The sequence below is a fragment of the Equus asinus genome, chromosome 16 (assembly GCF_041296235.1).
Source record: "Equus asinus isolate D_3611 breed Donkey chromosome 16, EquAss-T2T_v2, whole genome shotgun sequence".
NCBI lineage: Eukaryota > Metazoa > Chordata > Mammalia > Perissodactyla > Equidae > Equus > Equus asinus.
This window is the reverse complement of record NC_091805.1, coordinates 10,384,390-10,400,904: the sequence shown is the minus strand read 5'-3', so window position 1 is coordinate 10,400,904 and position 16,515 is coordinate 10,384,390. Positions and strand designations below refer to the sequence as shown.

At 36.4% G+C, this 16,515-nt stretch overlaps 1 pseudogene; it reads left to right on the top strand.

The window, feature by feature from the left end:
• Nucleotides 1-3,866: 3,866 nt before the first annotated feature.
• On the top strand, nt 3,867-16,229 carry LOC139040417 (tigger transposable element-derived protein 1-like; annotated as a pseudogene).
• The last annotated feature ends 286 nt before the right edge of the window (nt 16,230-16,515 follow it).

Genomic DNA, 16,515 nt, shown 5'->3' with positions numbered 1-16,515 from the left:
TTTTTCTATGTATAGAATTCTATTTTGGCAGTTTCCCTTCTCCATCAGCACCTTAAGGATACCATTCCATTATTTAGTACCTTTCATAATTTCTGCTGAAATGTTAGCCATTGTTACTATTGTTGTAATGTGAACATAATATATCTTTTTTTCTGTGGCTGCTTTTAAGATGATGTTTTTATCTTTGGGGTTCAGCAGCTATGAAGTATAAAAGTATATTGCTATGAAGTATAAAAATTTACTATGATTTATATTATACATAACCTGCTTTTGTTTCACTGAACTTTAAGAGAGACTTGATATCTTTCACCCACTTTGGTATTTTTTCCAACAATTTTCAAATACCAGTTCAGCTCCATTCTCTCTCTTCTTTGCTTCTAGCACTCCAATTACACATATTTAGAACTTTTCAGTGTGTCTTCCATATGTCCCTTTTCCTCTTTTCTGACATTTTTCTTCATTTTTTCCTTTCTTGGTTTTAGTTTAAAATATGCAATAACTATATAGAACATAACTACCTTGAATAATGAGAATCAATTGTGTGTGCCTCTCTAATCAAAAATTGTGTATCTCTAGTCCGAACCTCCCACCTTTAATACAATTCTGTATTTCCTACTCTATTTAATGCATTTTTATCTGAATGATGCATTATCCCTTCAAAGAAACAAAAAAGTATTTCTTACTTATTTTCTTTCAATGACTTCTGAGCAAGAATCCTGGAATTTATTTTGAAATATTCTATTTTTTTGCCCCTGTTAGGTCTTCCACAAAGTGCAGTTAATTATTTATTCACAATAATTTACTCTTCAGTATGATTTCCTTTATATTGCTTCATCATTGAACGCTAGCTTTATATTATGAACCCCTTAGGATACTCTGCTCAAGTCCATGTGTTTTGTTGCTAGGGAAATCTTGTCTGAAACATTCTGTACTGACATCCTCAAACCTAGTAGGAACAATATTGATATGGAGAGGTATGAAGGCCAGGCCAAGCCAAATGTGATGCTGCTATAAAGCTCCCAGAGATCATTTAGTCACAGTGAAAATTTTAATCTACCAGTGAATAAAGAGAGTCAGTGAGACAGGATGCTATACCACCTCTGTAGATTAAGGCAATGGTTTAAATCTGAGTTGCCATCTCTGTATTTTGAAGCCAGAAAATTTGTGAGTTAGTCAAGATGAAGATAGAACAGCTTAACCTAAGGCTGTGTCATATCATTTCATGGGGTATAGATATATGGCTGCAGATAAACTTTAATCAATAGAGTCAGAGAACAGGACACTAGTTTTTGTAACACAGTTTTTCTACCCCTCCAATACATTCTACACTCTATTACTTAAATCAACTTCTAGGCATCAATTCCCTCTCAAAAAAACTCATAAGGTTTCTTTCCTTTCATTTTCCATAGTGATCTAAAATTTGAATTGACATTTTTTAAGGCTTACATTGCAATCTTATCCAATATTTTTAATCAGTAAGCTCAGGCTCCTTTTGTCTTCCCTTCCCATAAACTATAGTCAGAGTCCTTTCAAATCCTCTCTCAATATCTACACAAAAGAAACTATGAAGATTCTGGGGAGAAGACAATTACACCAAGAACAATAAGAAAATTGAAGAAATGTCTGGTGATGAAAAAGACAATGGGACTAGAATGACAAAAACCATCAGTGGCCATCCAAACTTCACGTCAGTGAAAAAGGGAATCTCACCCACCTGGACGAGAATAATTCTGTAGCTGTCCCCTGAAGTATGACCTTAGTGTCAGAGATCCACGCTCTATGCCTAACGAAAAACTCCCTCGCACAGATGGCAGAAGGTGCTTTTTGAAATTGCAGTATACTTGTTCCATCCTTCTACTGCCACTTAATAACTGTAGATCCCTAAAAAGACCAGGAAGGGATAAGCAATGCATACACTATACTCTCCAGACGTAAAGTGATATAAGTGGGTAAAGAAAAGAGCTCAAATAGTGCAAAGAATTGTAATTATGACTGCACTTCACCTGGTGAGTGTTAAGTAACCAGGAGAGCTAGGAAACAGAGCTATGAATAATGATGGAGGACACAGATTACTGCACAATTACTACAGATCTAAAAATATATCACGTATACACAGACAAGTTGTCCATCATTAAAAAGACACTGTTCTTTTCAGACTTGTGAAGAATCAGCCACTAAACTACTAAATTATGCTTCTTGAAAGCATTTACTCAAATTCATATCACAGCCCACTAAGAAATTAAACAAAATTAATCTCTGAGCAATTCAATTGTCTAATACTAAGTAGTCTATTCATTAATTCAACTATGAGGTATTTATTGTGAAAAAGTTTATTAAATATTAAGTCAATAATACAGACAAGATTACTCATTTTCTGGATAGTAGAATCTTGGAGAGAGACAATTCCGAAGCAAATAAATTTTTCTTTGGTGAGGAAGATTGACACTGAGCTAATTTCTGTGCCAAACTTCCTCTATTTTATGTGGGATGCCACCACATTGTGGCTTGATGAGTGTTGTGTAGGTCTATGCTGGGGATCAGAACCAGTGAATCCTGGGCTGCTGAACTCAACATGAACTCAACCATTATGTCACCAGGTCAGCCCACAAAGAAACTTACAAACAGATACATTATACAAATTTTAATGTATTAAACACTAAAAGCAGTTAAATCTAGAGTTAAAGTACAATAGGTAAATAGATAAAAGTGTAATGATATATAAATATATAACAGATAAAACTATCAATAATTTGTACACAAAAGTTTCTATTTTTAATAAATGTTGAGAAATGGGAGTGATATTTGAATGTTGGTTATTGGGCTACTCTCCTCCACTTAGAAAGAGACCACTGTGGGGTGAGTGTCAAGATGGCAGTGTAGATGGACTCTGAACTCACCTCTTCCCAAAGGCAACAAATTTACAACTACTCCTGGAACAATTACTCCTGAGAGAGAACTGAAAACTGGATAAAAAGAACCCCCACAACAAGGGACAGTCCTGACTGAGGTGGAAGAGGCAGAAAGTTCTTTCTGGAGAGAAAAAAGCCATCTTCATGAGCCACGGTGCTTCATTGCTGGCCAGGAGCAAGGTTAAGGTATGCAGCCTTCCCTGGAGGAGTAGGGCATCTGAGTGGTGGAGTGTTACCACCATAAGCATCTTTCAGACTCAGCATGACCAAGACAAGTGTCATAATATCTAGCTTTGCTGACTACTAAAACCAACAATGGGGAGCAACCCTAGAAAAGTTATCAGACATAAAGGGGGAAAAAAGATGACTCTTAAAGGGCCCACACACAAGTTCGGCCATTTCAGAAAGCAACCTAAAGTCACTAGAAATAAAGGTGCACAGTCCTTTGGTGAAAAGAAACTCACACGATAGGCTCTAGTTGCATCTTGGTGAGAGGTGAGACCTCTCTAGGGACTGAGACATTTGTAGTAGCCATTATTGTGACCTAGTACAGATGTGCTGACACAGATGATGGCAGATGACATTAGAGTTCTTCCCCTGGCCCATTAGCCCAGGGTCTGCCCCACCCACTAGAGCACTGAAATAATCCAGTTCAGCCAGTGCAGGCAGCCTGCCCTAGGGACTGGCCCCACCCAACAGCAAGCCCTCAGGCAACTTGTGGGCCTGCATAGGTGGGGTGCCTGGATCTCCTGAAGCCAGGTGAATGGGTCTGCCTCTATGGGGCAGGTGGTCTGTAAGGAATGGGTGGAGTGTGTGGGGCCTCTGCAGTAGAGCAACTGGGTCCACTTAAGGGGGTGAAGATGCATGCACTGGGCAGGATTGTATTGACAGTGTGTGTGTCCCTGTGGACGGTGGGGCTTGTCAGCTTCAGAAGACTTGTGCTTCTCAAACAGACACATGGGGGACCGGCCCCACCTTCCAAAGTCTGAAACAACTAAGTGCTCCTGTGCCTGGGGCCAGCCCCTCTCATCTGCAATCCTCAGAGAGCTGAAAACAGCCTTGCAGTCCAGAGGACTACAGCAACTGTAAGCTCCTGAGCCTAGCAAGAAGCCACTCTGGGGCTTATGTAAGAGAAAAACTGCAAAAGGAATGTCCTATTAGAACTTGGAGCCAACTGTGCTGGGGCTCTCCATGCCTGATAAAGTGACTGAAGGGTCCAGAGCAGCCACACACAGCTGAGTTTTACAAACAGCCAGCCAGGGGAACTGCCTCACCTCTGTGGGAACCTGCAGCAAGAGCAACCCTGCCACAACAGAAGGACACATGTAGCCCAAAGAGGAGTCACTCCTAGAACATTTGGAACTGGTGATGACAGGGAAACACACTGCTGGGCCTCATAAGGCATCTCATACATAAGGCCACCTCTCCAAGATCAGGAGATGTATCTTACCTACCTAATACATACATATAAGTACAGAGAAAGAGGCAAAATGAGGAGACAAAGGAATATGTTCCAAGTAAGGAAACAGGACAAAACACAGATAAAGAACTAAGTGAAACAGAAATAAACAGTCTACCTGACAAAGAGTTCAAACAAAAACTCATAAGGATGCTTACTGATATTGGGAGAAGAATGGATGAACGCAGTGAGAACTTTAACAAAGAATAGGAAAATATATTTAAAAAGTGAAGAATACAATACTGGAAGTGAAAAATTCAATAGCAGAGTAAATGATATAGAAGAACAGATCAGCGAGCTGGACAAAAGACTAGAGGATATCACCCAAGCTGAACAGATAAAGAAAAAAGAATTTAGAATTAAAATATTGATGATAGTATAAGGGACCTCTGGGGCAACATCAAGTGCACTAACATCCATATTACAAGTGTCTCAGAAGGACAAAAGAGAGATAAAGGGCCAGAGAACCAATTTCAAGAAATAATAGCTGAAAACTTTCCTAACTGGAGGAAGGAAACAAACATTCAGGTACAGAAAGCACAGAGAGCACCCAACAAGATAAACCCAAAGAGGCCCACACCAAGGGACATTATGATTAAAATGTCAAGTATTAAGGAGAGAATCCTAAAAGCCATAAGATAAAGACAACAAGTTGCATACAAAGAAACCCCATAAGGCTATCAGCTGACTTCTCAGCCAAAACCATACAGGCAGAAGGGAGTGGCATGATATATTTAAAGTGCTGAAAGGAAAAAACCTACAGCCAAGAATGCTCTACTCAGGAAGGTTATCATTCAGAATGGAAGGAGAGAAAAAGAGTTTGCCAGGCAAGTAAATTTAAAGGAGTTTATCACAAGGAAACAGTCTTACAAGAATGCTAAAAGAACTTATTTAAGTGGGAAAGAGAAGACCACAAATAGGAATAAGAAAATTATCCAAAGAATAAAAGCAATAAAACCATTGGTAATGGCAAAAATACAGTAAAAGTAGCAGATCAACCACCTATGAAGATAATATGAAAGTCAAAAGACAAAAGAACCAATATTACCTATTTCCACAAAAAGAGGGGAATGGATACACACACACACACACACACACACAAAGAGATTAGATATGATATTAAAAACATAAAATGTAGGAAGAGGGGAGTAAAAGAGTAGAGCTTTCAGCAAGAGGTCAAACTAAAGAGACCATCAACATAGATTGCTATACTAATCTTAATATAGATTGCTATATACGTAGGATATTATATATGAACTTCATGGTAACCATAAACCAGAAACCTATATTAAATAAACAAAAAATTAAGAGAAAGGAACCCAAACATAATACTAAAGAAAGCCATCAAACCACAAGGGAAGAGAGCAAGAGAAGAAGAAAAGAAGAGAGAAGAACTACTAAAACACCCAGAAAAAAAGTAACAAAATGATAATTAGTACATACTTACCAATAGCTACTTTAAATGTCAGTAAACTAAATGCTCCACTTTTATCCAATTGGATAAAAGAAACAAGGCCCATATATACGCTGCATAAGAGACACACTTCAGACCTAAAGACACTCACAAACTGAAAGTGAAGGGATGGAAAAGATACTCTATGCAAATGGCAATGAAAAGAAAGCTGATGTAGCAATACTTATATCAGACAAAATAGACTTTAAAACAAAAACTGTAACAAGAGACAAAGAAGGGCACTATATAATGATAAAGGGAACAATCCAACAAGAGGATATAATAGTTGTAAATATGTATGCACCCAACATAGGCACGCCTAAATATATACACTAATTATTAACAGACATAAAAGGAGAAATAGGACAATTATAGTAGGAGACTTTAACGCTCCACTTACACAAATGGATACATCATCCACATAGAAGATCAATAAGGAAACATTCGCCTTAAACAACACATTAGACCAGATAGATTTAGTAGATATATACAGAACATTCCATCCAAAAACTACAGAATACACATTATTTTCAAATGCATACAGAATGTTCTCCAGGATTGACACATATTAGCCACAAAACAAGTGACAATAAATTGAAGAAGACTGAAATAATGCCAACTATCTTTTATAACAACAATGGTATGAGACTAGAAATCAACCAGGAATCAACAAGAAAAATCAGAAAAGCCACAAATATGTGGAGATTAAACAAAATGCTACTGAACAATGATTGGGTCAATGAAGAAATCAAAGGAGAAATTTAAAAAAAACACCTAGAGACAAATGAAAATGAAAATATGACATGCCAAAATCGATGGGATACAGCAAAAGCAGTTCTGATAGGGAAATTTATAGCAATACAGGCCTACCTCAACAAACAAGAAAAATCTCAAGTAAACAATATAACATGGCACCTAAAGGAAGTGGAAAAAGAAGAACAAACAAAGCCCCAAATCAGCAGAAGGAAGGAAATAATAACAATCAGAGCAGAAATAAATGAAATAGAAACTAAAATAACAATAGGAAAAAAAATCATTGAAACCAAGAGCTGGTTCTTTGAAAAGATACACAAAATTGACAAACCTTTAGCTAGACTCACCAAGAAAAAAAGACAGGAGGCTCAAATAAATAAAATCAGAAATGAAAGAGGAGAAATTACAATGGACACCTCAGAAATACAAACGATTTTAAGAGAATCCTACAAAAAGCTATATGCCAACAAATTGGATAATCTAGAAGAAATGGATAAATTCTTAGAATTATACAACCTTCTAAAACTGAATCAAGAAGAAATAGAGAATTTGAATAGACCAATCACCAGTAAGGAGATTGAAACAGTAATCAAAGACCTGCCAACAAATAAAAAGTCCAGGACCAGATGGCTTCCCTGGTGAATTCTATCCAACATCCAAAGAACACTTAATACCTATCCTTCACAAATTCTTGCAAAAAATTGAAGAGGAGGGAAAGCTTCCTAACTCTTTCTAACATTACCCTGACACCAAAACCAGACAAGGACAACACAAAAAAAGAAAACTACAGGCCAATATCACTGATAAACATCGATACAAAAATCCTCAACAAAATACTAGCAAATCGAGTGCAACAATGCGTTAAAAAGATCACTGGACCGGCCCTGTGGCCGAGTGGTTAAGTTCTCACGTGCTCTGCTTCGGCAGCCCAGGGTTTCGCTGGTTGGAATCCTGGGCATGGACATGGCACCGCTCATCAAGCCATGCTGAGGCAGTGTCCCACATGCCACAACTAGAAGGACGCACAACTGAAAAAAATGCACAACTATGTACCAGGGGACATTGGGGAGAAAAAGGAAAAAAATAAAATCTAAAAAAACCCCAAAAGATCACACACCATGACCAAGTGGGATTTATTCCAGGGATGCAGGGATGGTTCAACATCCACAAATCAATCAACATGACACACTACATTAACAAAATGTAGCATAAAAATCACATAATCATCTCAACAGATGCAGAGAAAGCAATTGACAAGATACAGCATCCATTTATGACAAAAATTCTGAGTAAAATGCATACAGAAGGAAAGTACCTCAATGTAATAAAGGTTATATATGACAAACCCACAGCTAATATCATTCCCAATGGAGAAAAAGTGAAAGCTATCTCGCTAAGAACAGGAACCAGATAAGGATGCCCACTTTCATCAGTCTTATTTAACACAGTATTGGAAGTCCTAACCAGAGCAATAAGATAAGGGAAAGAAATGACAGGGATCCAAATGGGAAAGGAAGAAGTGAAACTTTCACTATTTGCATATGACATGATTTTATATATAGAAAACCCTAAATAATCCACCAAAAAACTTTTACAAATAATAAGTGAATATGGTAAAGTTACAGGATACAAAAATCAACATACAAAACTCAGTTGTGTTTCTATACACTAACAACAAAGTAGCAGAAAGAGAAATTAAGAATACAATTCCATTTATAAATGCAACAAAAAGAATAAAATATCCAGGAGTAAACTTAACCGAAGAGGTGCACTAAAAACTATAAAATGTTGAAAGACATTGAAGAAGACACAGAGAAATGGAAAGATTTTCCCTGCTCTTGGATTGGAAGAATTAGCATAGTTAAAATGCCTACACTTCCTAAAGCAATCTAAAAATTCAGTGAAATCCTTATCAAAGTTCCAACAACATTTTTCACAGAAATAGAACAAAGAATCCTAAAATTTATATGGAATAATGACCCTAAATAGCCAAAGGAATCCTGAGAAAAAAGATCAAAGCTGGAGGTATTACACTCCTTGATTTCAAAATGGACTACAAACCTATGGTAAACAAAACAGCATGGTACTGGCACAAAAACAGACACACAGATCAATGGAACAGAATCAAGAGCACAGAAGTAAACCCATACATCTACGGACAGATAATTTTCAACAAGGGAACCAAGAATACACAATGGAGAAAGGAAAGTCTCTTCGATAAACAGTGTTGGGAAAACTGGACAGCCAAATGCAAAAGAATGAAAGTAGACCATTATCTTACACCACACACAAAAATTAACTCAAAGTGGATTAAAGACTTGAATGTAAGACCTGAAACTATGAAATTTCTGGAAGAAAACATAGGCAATGCGCTCTTTGACATCGGTCTTAGCAGCGTATTTTCAAGTACCATGTCTAATGAAACAATAAAAAATAAATAAACCAATGGAAGTATGTTAACCTAAAAAACTTCTGCACAGCAAAGGAATCCATCAACAAAATGAAAAGACAGTCTAACAATTGGGAGAAGATATTTGCAAACCACATATCTGATAAGAAATTAATATCCAAAATACATAAAGAACTCATACATCTCAGCAACAAAAAAGCTAACAACCCAATTCACAAATGGGCAAAATATCTGAACCAACATTTCTCCAAAGAAAATATACAGATGGCCAACAGACACATGAGAAGATGTTCAACCTCACTATCAGGGAAATGCAAATCAAAACTACAGTGAGATATCACCTCACTCCAGTCAGAATGGCTATAATTAATGAGACAGGAAACAAATGTTGGAGAAGATGTGGATAGAAGGGAACCCTCATACACTGCTGGTGGGAGTACAGACTGGTGCAGCCACTATGGAAAACAGTATTCCTCAAAAAATTAAAAAAAGAATTGCCATATCATCCAGCTATTTTACTGTTGCATGTTTATCCACAGAACATGAAAACATGAATGCGTAAAGATACATGCACCCCTATGTTCATCACAGCACTATTCATAATAGCCAAGACTTGTAAACAACCTACGTTCCTAGCAAGGGACAAATGGATACAGAAGATGTTGTATATATACACGATGGAATACTACTCAGCTGTAAGAAACGATGACACCGGCCATTTGTGACAGCATAGATGGACCTTGAGGGTATTAAGTTAAGCAAAACAAATCAGACCGTGAAAGTCATATGATCTCACTCATAAGTAGAAGATAGAAACAACAATCACATAGAGGCAGTGATTGGATTGGTGGTTACCAGAGGGGAAGGAGGAGAGGGGAGGGAGAATGCGGTGTTGAGGCTCACGTGTGTGGTGATGGATGGTAATTAATGTTTGGGTGGTGAATGTGATGTAATCTACACAGAAATCAAATATAATGATGCACACCTGAAATTTATATAATGTTATAAACCAAAGTTACTTCAATAAAAAATGTTTTAAAAAGAGACCACCTAAGGTTATTTTGTTAAACATTTTTATTCACATGGCAACTACGTCTATATATTTTGTCTGCTATATTCTACAACTGTGGATGAATTGTCCAGGCACATATCTAAAGTCTGCCCCTCTGCTTGCTCTCTGGATACAACTCTGTATCACCTATTCCAGCAATTGTCACTCCTCCCTACTCTATATCTGCCCTTTTTCTCTCTTCTCTCTTTGATGTATGGTTAGTTTTACTCTCCACACTGGATTATTCCAAACCACAAAAAAACTTTGTTGCAGTAGGTCATATTACAAATAAATAAGCATTTCCTTGATTTTTTTTCTAAATTATCTCTGTCTAGAATGAGAACAGATCAATAGTTGTCTGGGGTTAAGCATGGTGGGAGGTTATGATTAAAAGTGCATAGCATGAGGGAGGTTTTTGGGGTGATGAAACTATTCTGTATGCTGACAATGATGGACGTTATACAGGTCTATACCTGTATTAAAATTCATATTATGAACACCAAAAAGTACTTTACTGTTTATGTAAAAGATAAAATAAAATGAATAGTTTAATCAGTGATGGCACTATATCAACAGTGAATTCTAATGCACTAGATAACAGAGAATACAAATTACAAAGAAAATCTCATAAATTGTAAAAGGAATTTTTGAAAACTCAAACGTGTTATAAGGATTCAATGTAAGTCTATCATTGGCAGTTAGAGAAATTGGGATGTTCAAATCATTTACATCTAAAGTGATTATTTAATATGACTGAGTCAAATCTACGTTGTTTTTATTTGTTTTCTATCTGTCCTATTGGTTACTTGTGGTTTTTTTTTTTTGTTCTTCTGCCTATTTTTGGATTAGTTGATTTTTTAATGTGTATGTTGTAGCTCCTTTGTTGGTTTATTAGCTACTACTCTGTTTTTGCTCTTGTTCCATTGAAATTGCTTTAGAATTTATACTACAAATTTTTACTTATCAATGTCTACTTTAAATGATATTAAACTACTTCACACATTATATAAAACCTTTACAACAGTATACTTCAATTTCTCCTCTTCTATACTTTAAGCTGTTTTTTTCATACATTTTACTTCTACCCATGTTATAACCTTCTCAACACATTGCTATTATTTTTACTTTCACCAATCAATTATCTTCTAAAGTGAATTAAGTAGTAAGAAAAACAGTCTTATATTTACAAGTGGTGTTACCATTTCTAGGGCTCGTATTTCCTCCGTGTAGATTCAGATTTCCATTTTGTACTATTGTGCTTCTGCTTAAAGGACTTCCTTTAACATTTCTTGTACTGCAGGACTTCTGACGATGAATTCTGGCTATTGTATGTCTGAAACATTCTTTATTTCCTCTTCATTTTTGAAAGACACTTTTGCCTGGTTTAGTATTCTAGGTTGACAGATTTTTTTTCTTTCACTACTTTAAAGATGTTATTCTATTGTCTTCTCACTTGCATTGTTTCCAGTGAGAAAGGTGCTGTCATCCTCTGGTTCTGTACACATAATGTGTCTTTTCTCTGGCTTCTTTTAACATTTTCTCTATATAACTGGCTTTAAGCAATGTTATTATGATGTGTCTTTTTGTAGTTTTTTTTCCTATTTCTAGTGCTTAGAGTTTTTTGATTAACTTCCTGGATGTATAGGGTTACAGATTCCATTCAAGATGAAATGCCTTCAACCGTAATTTCTTCAAATATTTTTAGTTTTCCCTTTTTCTCCTCCCCTTCAGGAACTACAACTACATATTTATTTGACCTCTTGAAATTGCTCCACAGTTCATTTATTGTTAATTTTCTGCAATCTTTTTTGTCTTTGTGTTGAATTTTGAGCAGTTTCTACTGCTATGTCTTCATGTACACTAATCTTTTCTTCTGCATGGTTGAATCTGCTGATAAAGCCTTCCACTGTGATTTTCATCTCAGGCATTAAAGTTTCCATCTCTAAAATTCCCATTTGGTCATGTTCTGTATATTCCCTGTCTCCACCTAATATATGTAACTTTTCCTCTAGGCTTTTGACCACAAGGAATACAGTCGTAATAACTTAATGTTCTTGTATACAAATTTTATCTGGGTCAACTCTGGGTCAGTTTTGATTGATTTTTCTCCTCATTAAGTGTTTTCTTCATACTGAGTAATCTAATAATTTTATTAGATGCCAAGCCTTGTGAATTTTCTCTTTGTCCTGGGTATTTTTGTGCTCTATATTCTTCAGCTTTGCTTTGGGATGTGATTGTTTCTTGGAAACAGTTTGTTCCTTTTGGGCCTTGCTTTTTAAATTTTTTGGTGGGACCATAAAGCGTAGGGCTAATTTGTTGCCAGCTTCTGAGGCACTCTAAACCAATGCCCCATGAATTGTGAGGTCTTCCAATCAGTGACTGGTGGGACCAGGACTATTTCCATCCCAACAATAGAACAGCACTGTGGAAACTATTTCCTCTAACCTTTTCAAGTGATTCTTTCCCCAGGCTTGGATAGTCTTCTCAAGTGTGCCAACTGGTTGGGACTGAAATGAACAGTCAAGAGCAATCCTCAGCAGATCACCAGAATTCTCTGTTTTGTGTAGCTCTCTCATCTATGGTTTTCTGGCCTTCAAATTCTATTGTCCTCAGCTTCTCCAGAATCCTGAATTATTTCCTCAACTCAAGGAGAGCACTGGGCTCTGTCTGGGTTCCCTCTGTGTGCACTGCCACCTGGAATCCTTCTTCAGGCATTAAGTTGAGTCAATCTTAGGGCCTTGTCTGTTTCTGTCTCTCAGGGATTACTGTACTTCATCGTCTGATGACCAACATCTTGAGTGTCATTATTTCATACATTTTGTCTGGTTTTCAGTTGTTTAAGGTGTAAGGGTAAAAACCAGTCTCTTTTACTGAATCCTAACTAGAAGCAAACTATACGTATATTTTCAAGTGATAAAGCTATATATATATTTGGATCATGCATGTACAAACTATATATCAATTTTTTAAAAGATGTATATGTGTGTCCATATGTTTCTGTGCATGTTAATTCTAATGTTAACAGTGCTTATTTATCTTTGGATAGTGGATGATATTTCTTTCTTTGGTTCCTCTAGTGTTCAGAATTTTCTATAATAGACGTACTATTTTTGTGATTAGAAAACAACATATATATTACATTTTACTCAAAACTAGAGTTGTAAAATTGTTTATACTCATTTTTAGTTTCTGTTGTCTATATACGGATATTGAGACAGAAAAATGTAGAGTTACAAAAGCATTTTAGGGGGAGGTTTTCTTGGTGTGTCTTACAATGAAATAGTTGCAAGCTCATTAGAAATATGGCTAAACAGGTAGGTTTGAGTTGAGTAGATTGATTAATTAACTACCTGCTTATCATCATTTGTTCTTTTGATTCACTAGTGAAAAATGATGTTTAAATGTCCATGTCTATATTAAAATGTGATTGGTGCAGTTATCAAACTAAAAGCAATCAAAATCAACAACAGCAAGAAGGATAGTCTGTCTTCTCATTTACTGATAATTAATGTAAATGATGCATATAATCTCCCAATTATTTTATTATTGTTTTAATTTTTATTATTAATTTCAGTTTCTAAATATTTGGACATTAAGTTTATATTTCCATTATATGAAATGGTCAGCATGATCTGCTTTCAAAATCATTACCAAGCAATTCAGTCTGCTTGAATGTGTGACCATCTATTTTCATTACTAAAATCTTCATAGGAAAGATATTAATCCTTTCTCTAATATTTTATCGACAGAGGCTCAGGAATACAATTTTGGTTACTATCAACAAAACCTGATGATATCAATGCATTATAGAATGATTTTGCTACATGTAATTTTTCTTTCCTTCACTCATATATTCATATTTAAAAATGTTATTTCTTAAAGTTAGTCTGCATTCAAATTATTTAAGGAACCAAAGATGGGGAGATAAATAAGGCCATTATTTCATAGCCTAGTAAGAGGAGAGAAAAATACTAGATAACTGAAAATCAATATGTTTCATGCAATTATTTCTTTTTAAACTACAAGCATACCTCATTTTGTTGCATTTCACAGATATTCTGTTTTTTACAAATTGAAGACTTGTGGTAACCTTGTATTGGGCAAGTCTATTGGCACCATTTTTCCGACAGCATTTGCTCAGTTCATGTCTTCATGTCACATTTTGGTAATTCTCGCAACATTTTGAATTTTTCATTACTTATATTTGTTATGGGGATCTGTGATCAGTGATCTTTGATGATACCACTGTAATTGTTTTGGGGCACCACAAACCACACCCATGTAAGATGGCAAATGTAAATATTGTGTGTGTTCTGACTGCTCCACTGATTGGAAGTTTCCCATCTCTGTCCCTCTCCTCAGGCCTCCGTATTCCCTGAGACACAACAATACTTTGGTTAGGCCAGTTAATAATCCTACAATCTCCTCTAAGTACTCAACTGAAAGGAAGAGTCACAGGTTTCTCACTTTAAATCAAAAGCTAGAAATGACTAAGCTTAGTGAGGAAGCCATGTCAAAAGCTGAGATAGGTTTAAAGCTAGGTCTCTTGCACCAAACAGTTAGCCAAGTTGTGAATGCAAAGGAAAAGTTCTTGAAGGAAATGAAAAGTGGTGCTCTAATGAACACATGAATGGTAAGAAAGTGAAACAGTCTTATGGCTGATATGGAGAAAGCTTTAGTGGTCTGGAGAGAAGATCAAGCCAGCCACAACGTTCCCTTAAGCCAAAGCCTAATCTAGAGGAAGACCCTAACTCGCTTCAATTCTGTGAAGGCTGAGAGAGGAAGGAAACTGTAGAAGAAAAGTTTGAAGCTAGCAGAGTTTGGTTCATGAGGTTTAAGGAAATAAGTTGTCACCATAAAATGAAAGCACAAGGTGAAGCAGCAAGTGCCCATGTAGAAGCTGCAGTAAGTTATCTAGAAGATCTACTAAGATCATTAAGGAGGGTGACTACACTCAACAACGGATTTTCAGTGTCGATCAAACAGCCTTATATTGGAAAACAATACCATCTAGGGCTATCAGAGCTGGAGAGGAGACGTCAGTGCTTGGCTTCAAAGCTTCAAAGGACAAGGTGACTCTCTTGTTAGGTGCTAAGGCAATCAGTGACTTTAAGTGGAAGCCAAGGCTCATTTACCAATCTAAACATCTTAAAGCACTTAAGAATTATGCTAAATCTACTCTTCCTGTGCTCTATAAATGGAACAACAAAGCCTGGATGACAGCACATCTGTTTACAACATGTTTTACTGAATATTTTAAGCCCACTGTTGAGAACTACTGCTTAGAAAAAAAGACTCCTTTCAAAATATTACAGCTTATTGACAATGCACCTGGTCACCCAAGAGATCTGATGAAGATACACAATGAAATTAATACTGTTTTCATGCCTGCTAAAACAACATCCATTCTGCAGCCCATGGATCATGAAGTAATTTTGACTTTCAAGTCTTATGATTTAAGAAATACATTTCATAAGGTTATAGCTGCCATAGATAGTGATTCCTCTGGTGGATTTGGGCAAAGTAAATTGAAAACCTTCTGGGAAGAATTCACCATTCTAGATCTATTAAGACCATTTATGATTCATGGGAAGAGGTCAAAATATCAACATTAATGTGAGTTTGGAAGAAGTTGATTCCATCCCTCATGAATGACTTTGAGGCCTTCAAGACTTCAGAGGAGGAAGTAACTTCAGATGTGGTGGAAATAGCAAGGGAACTAGAATTAGAAGTGGAATCAAAGATGTGATTGAACTGCTGTAATCTCATAAAACTTTAATGGACGAGGAGTTGAGTCTTACAGAGGAGCAAAGAAAGCGATTTCTTGAGATGAAATCTACTCCTAGTGAAGATGCTGTGAAGACTGTTGAAATGACAACAAAGGATTTAGAATATTACATAAACTTGGTTGATAAAGCAATGGCCAGGTTTGAGAGGATTGACTCCAATTTTGAGAGAAGTTCTACTGTGGGTAAAATGCTATCAAACAGCATTGCAAGCTACAGAGAAATCGTTCATGAAAGGAAAGTCAATCAATGTGGCCAACTTCATCATTCTCTTATTTTAAGCAATAGCCACAGCCATCCCAACCTTCAGGAACCACCACCCTGATCAGTCAGCAGCCATCAACATTGAGGCAAGACCCTCCAACAGCAAAAAGATTACAACTTACTAAAGGCTCAGATGACGGTTAGCCTTTTTTCACTATGAAGTATTTTTAAATTTTGGTATGCACACTGTTTTTTTAGATATAAAGCTATTGCACACTTAATAGACTACAGTGTAGTGTAAACATAATTTTTTTTTTTTTTTTGAGGAAGATTAGCCCTGAGCTAACATCTGCTGCCAGTCTTCCTCTTTTTGCTGAGGAAGACTGGTCCTGAGCTAACATCCATGCCCATCTTCCTCTACTTTATATGTGGGATGCCTGCCACAGCATGGCTTGCCCACCGGTGCCATGTCCACACCCAGGATCCGAAC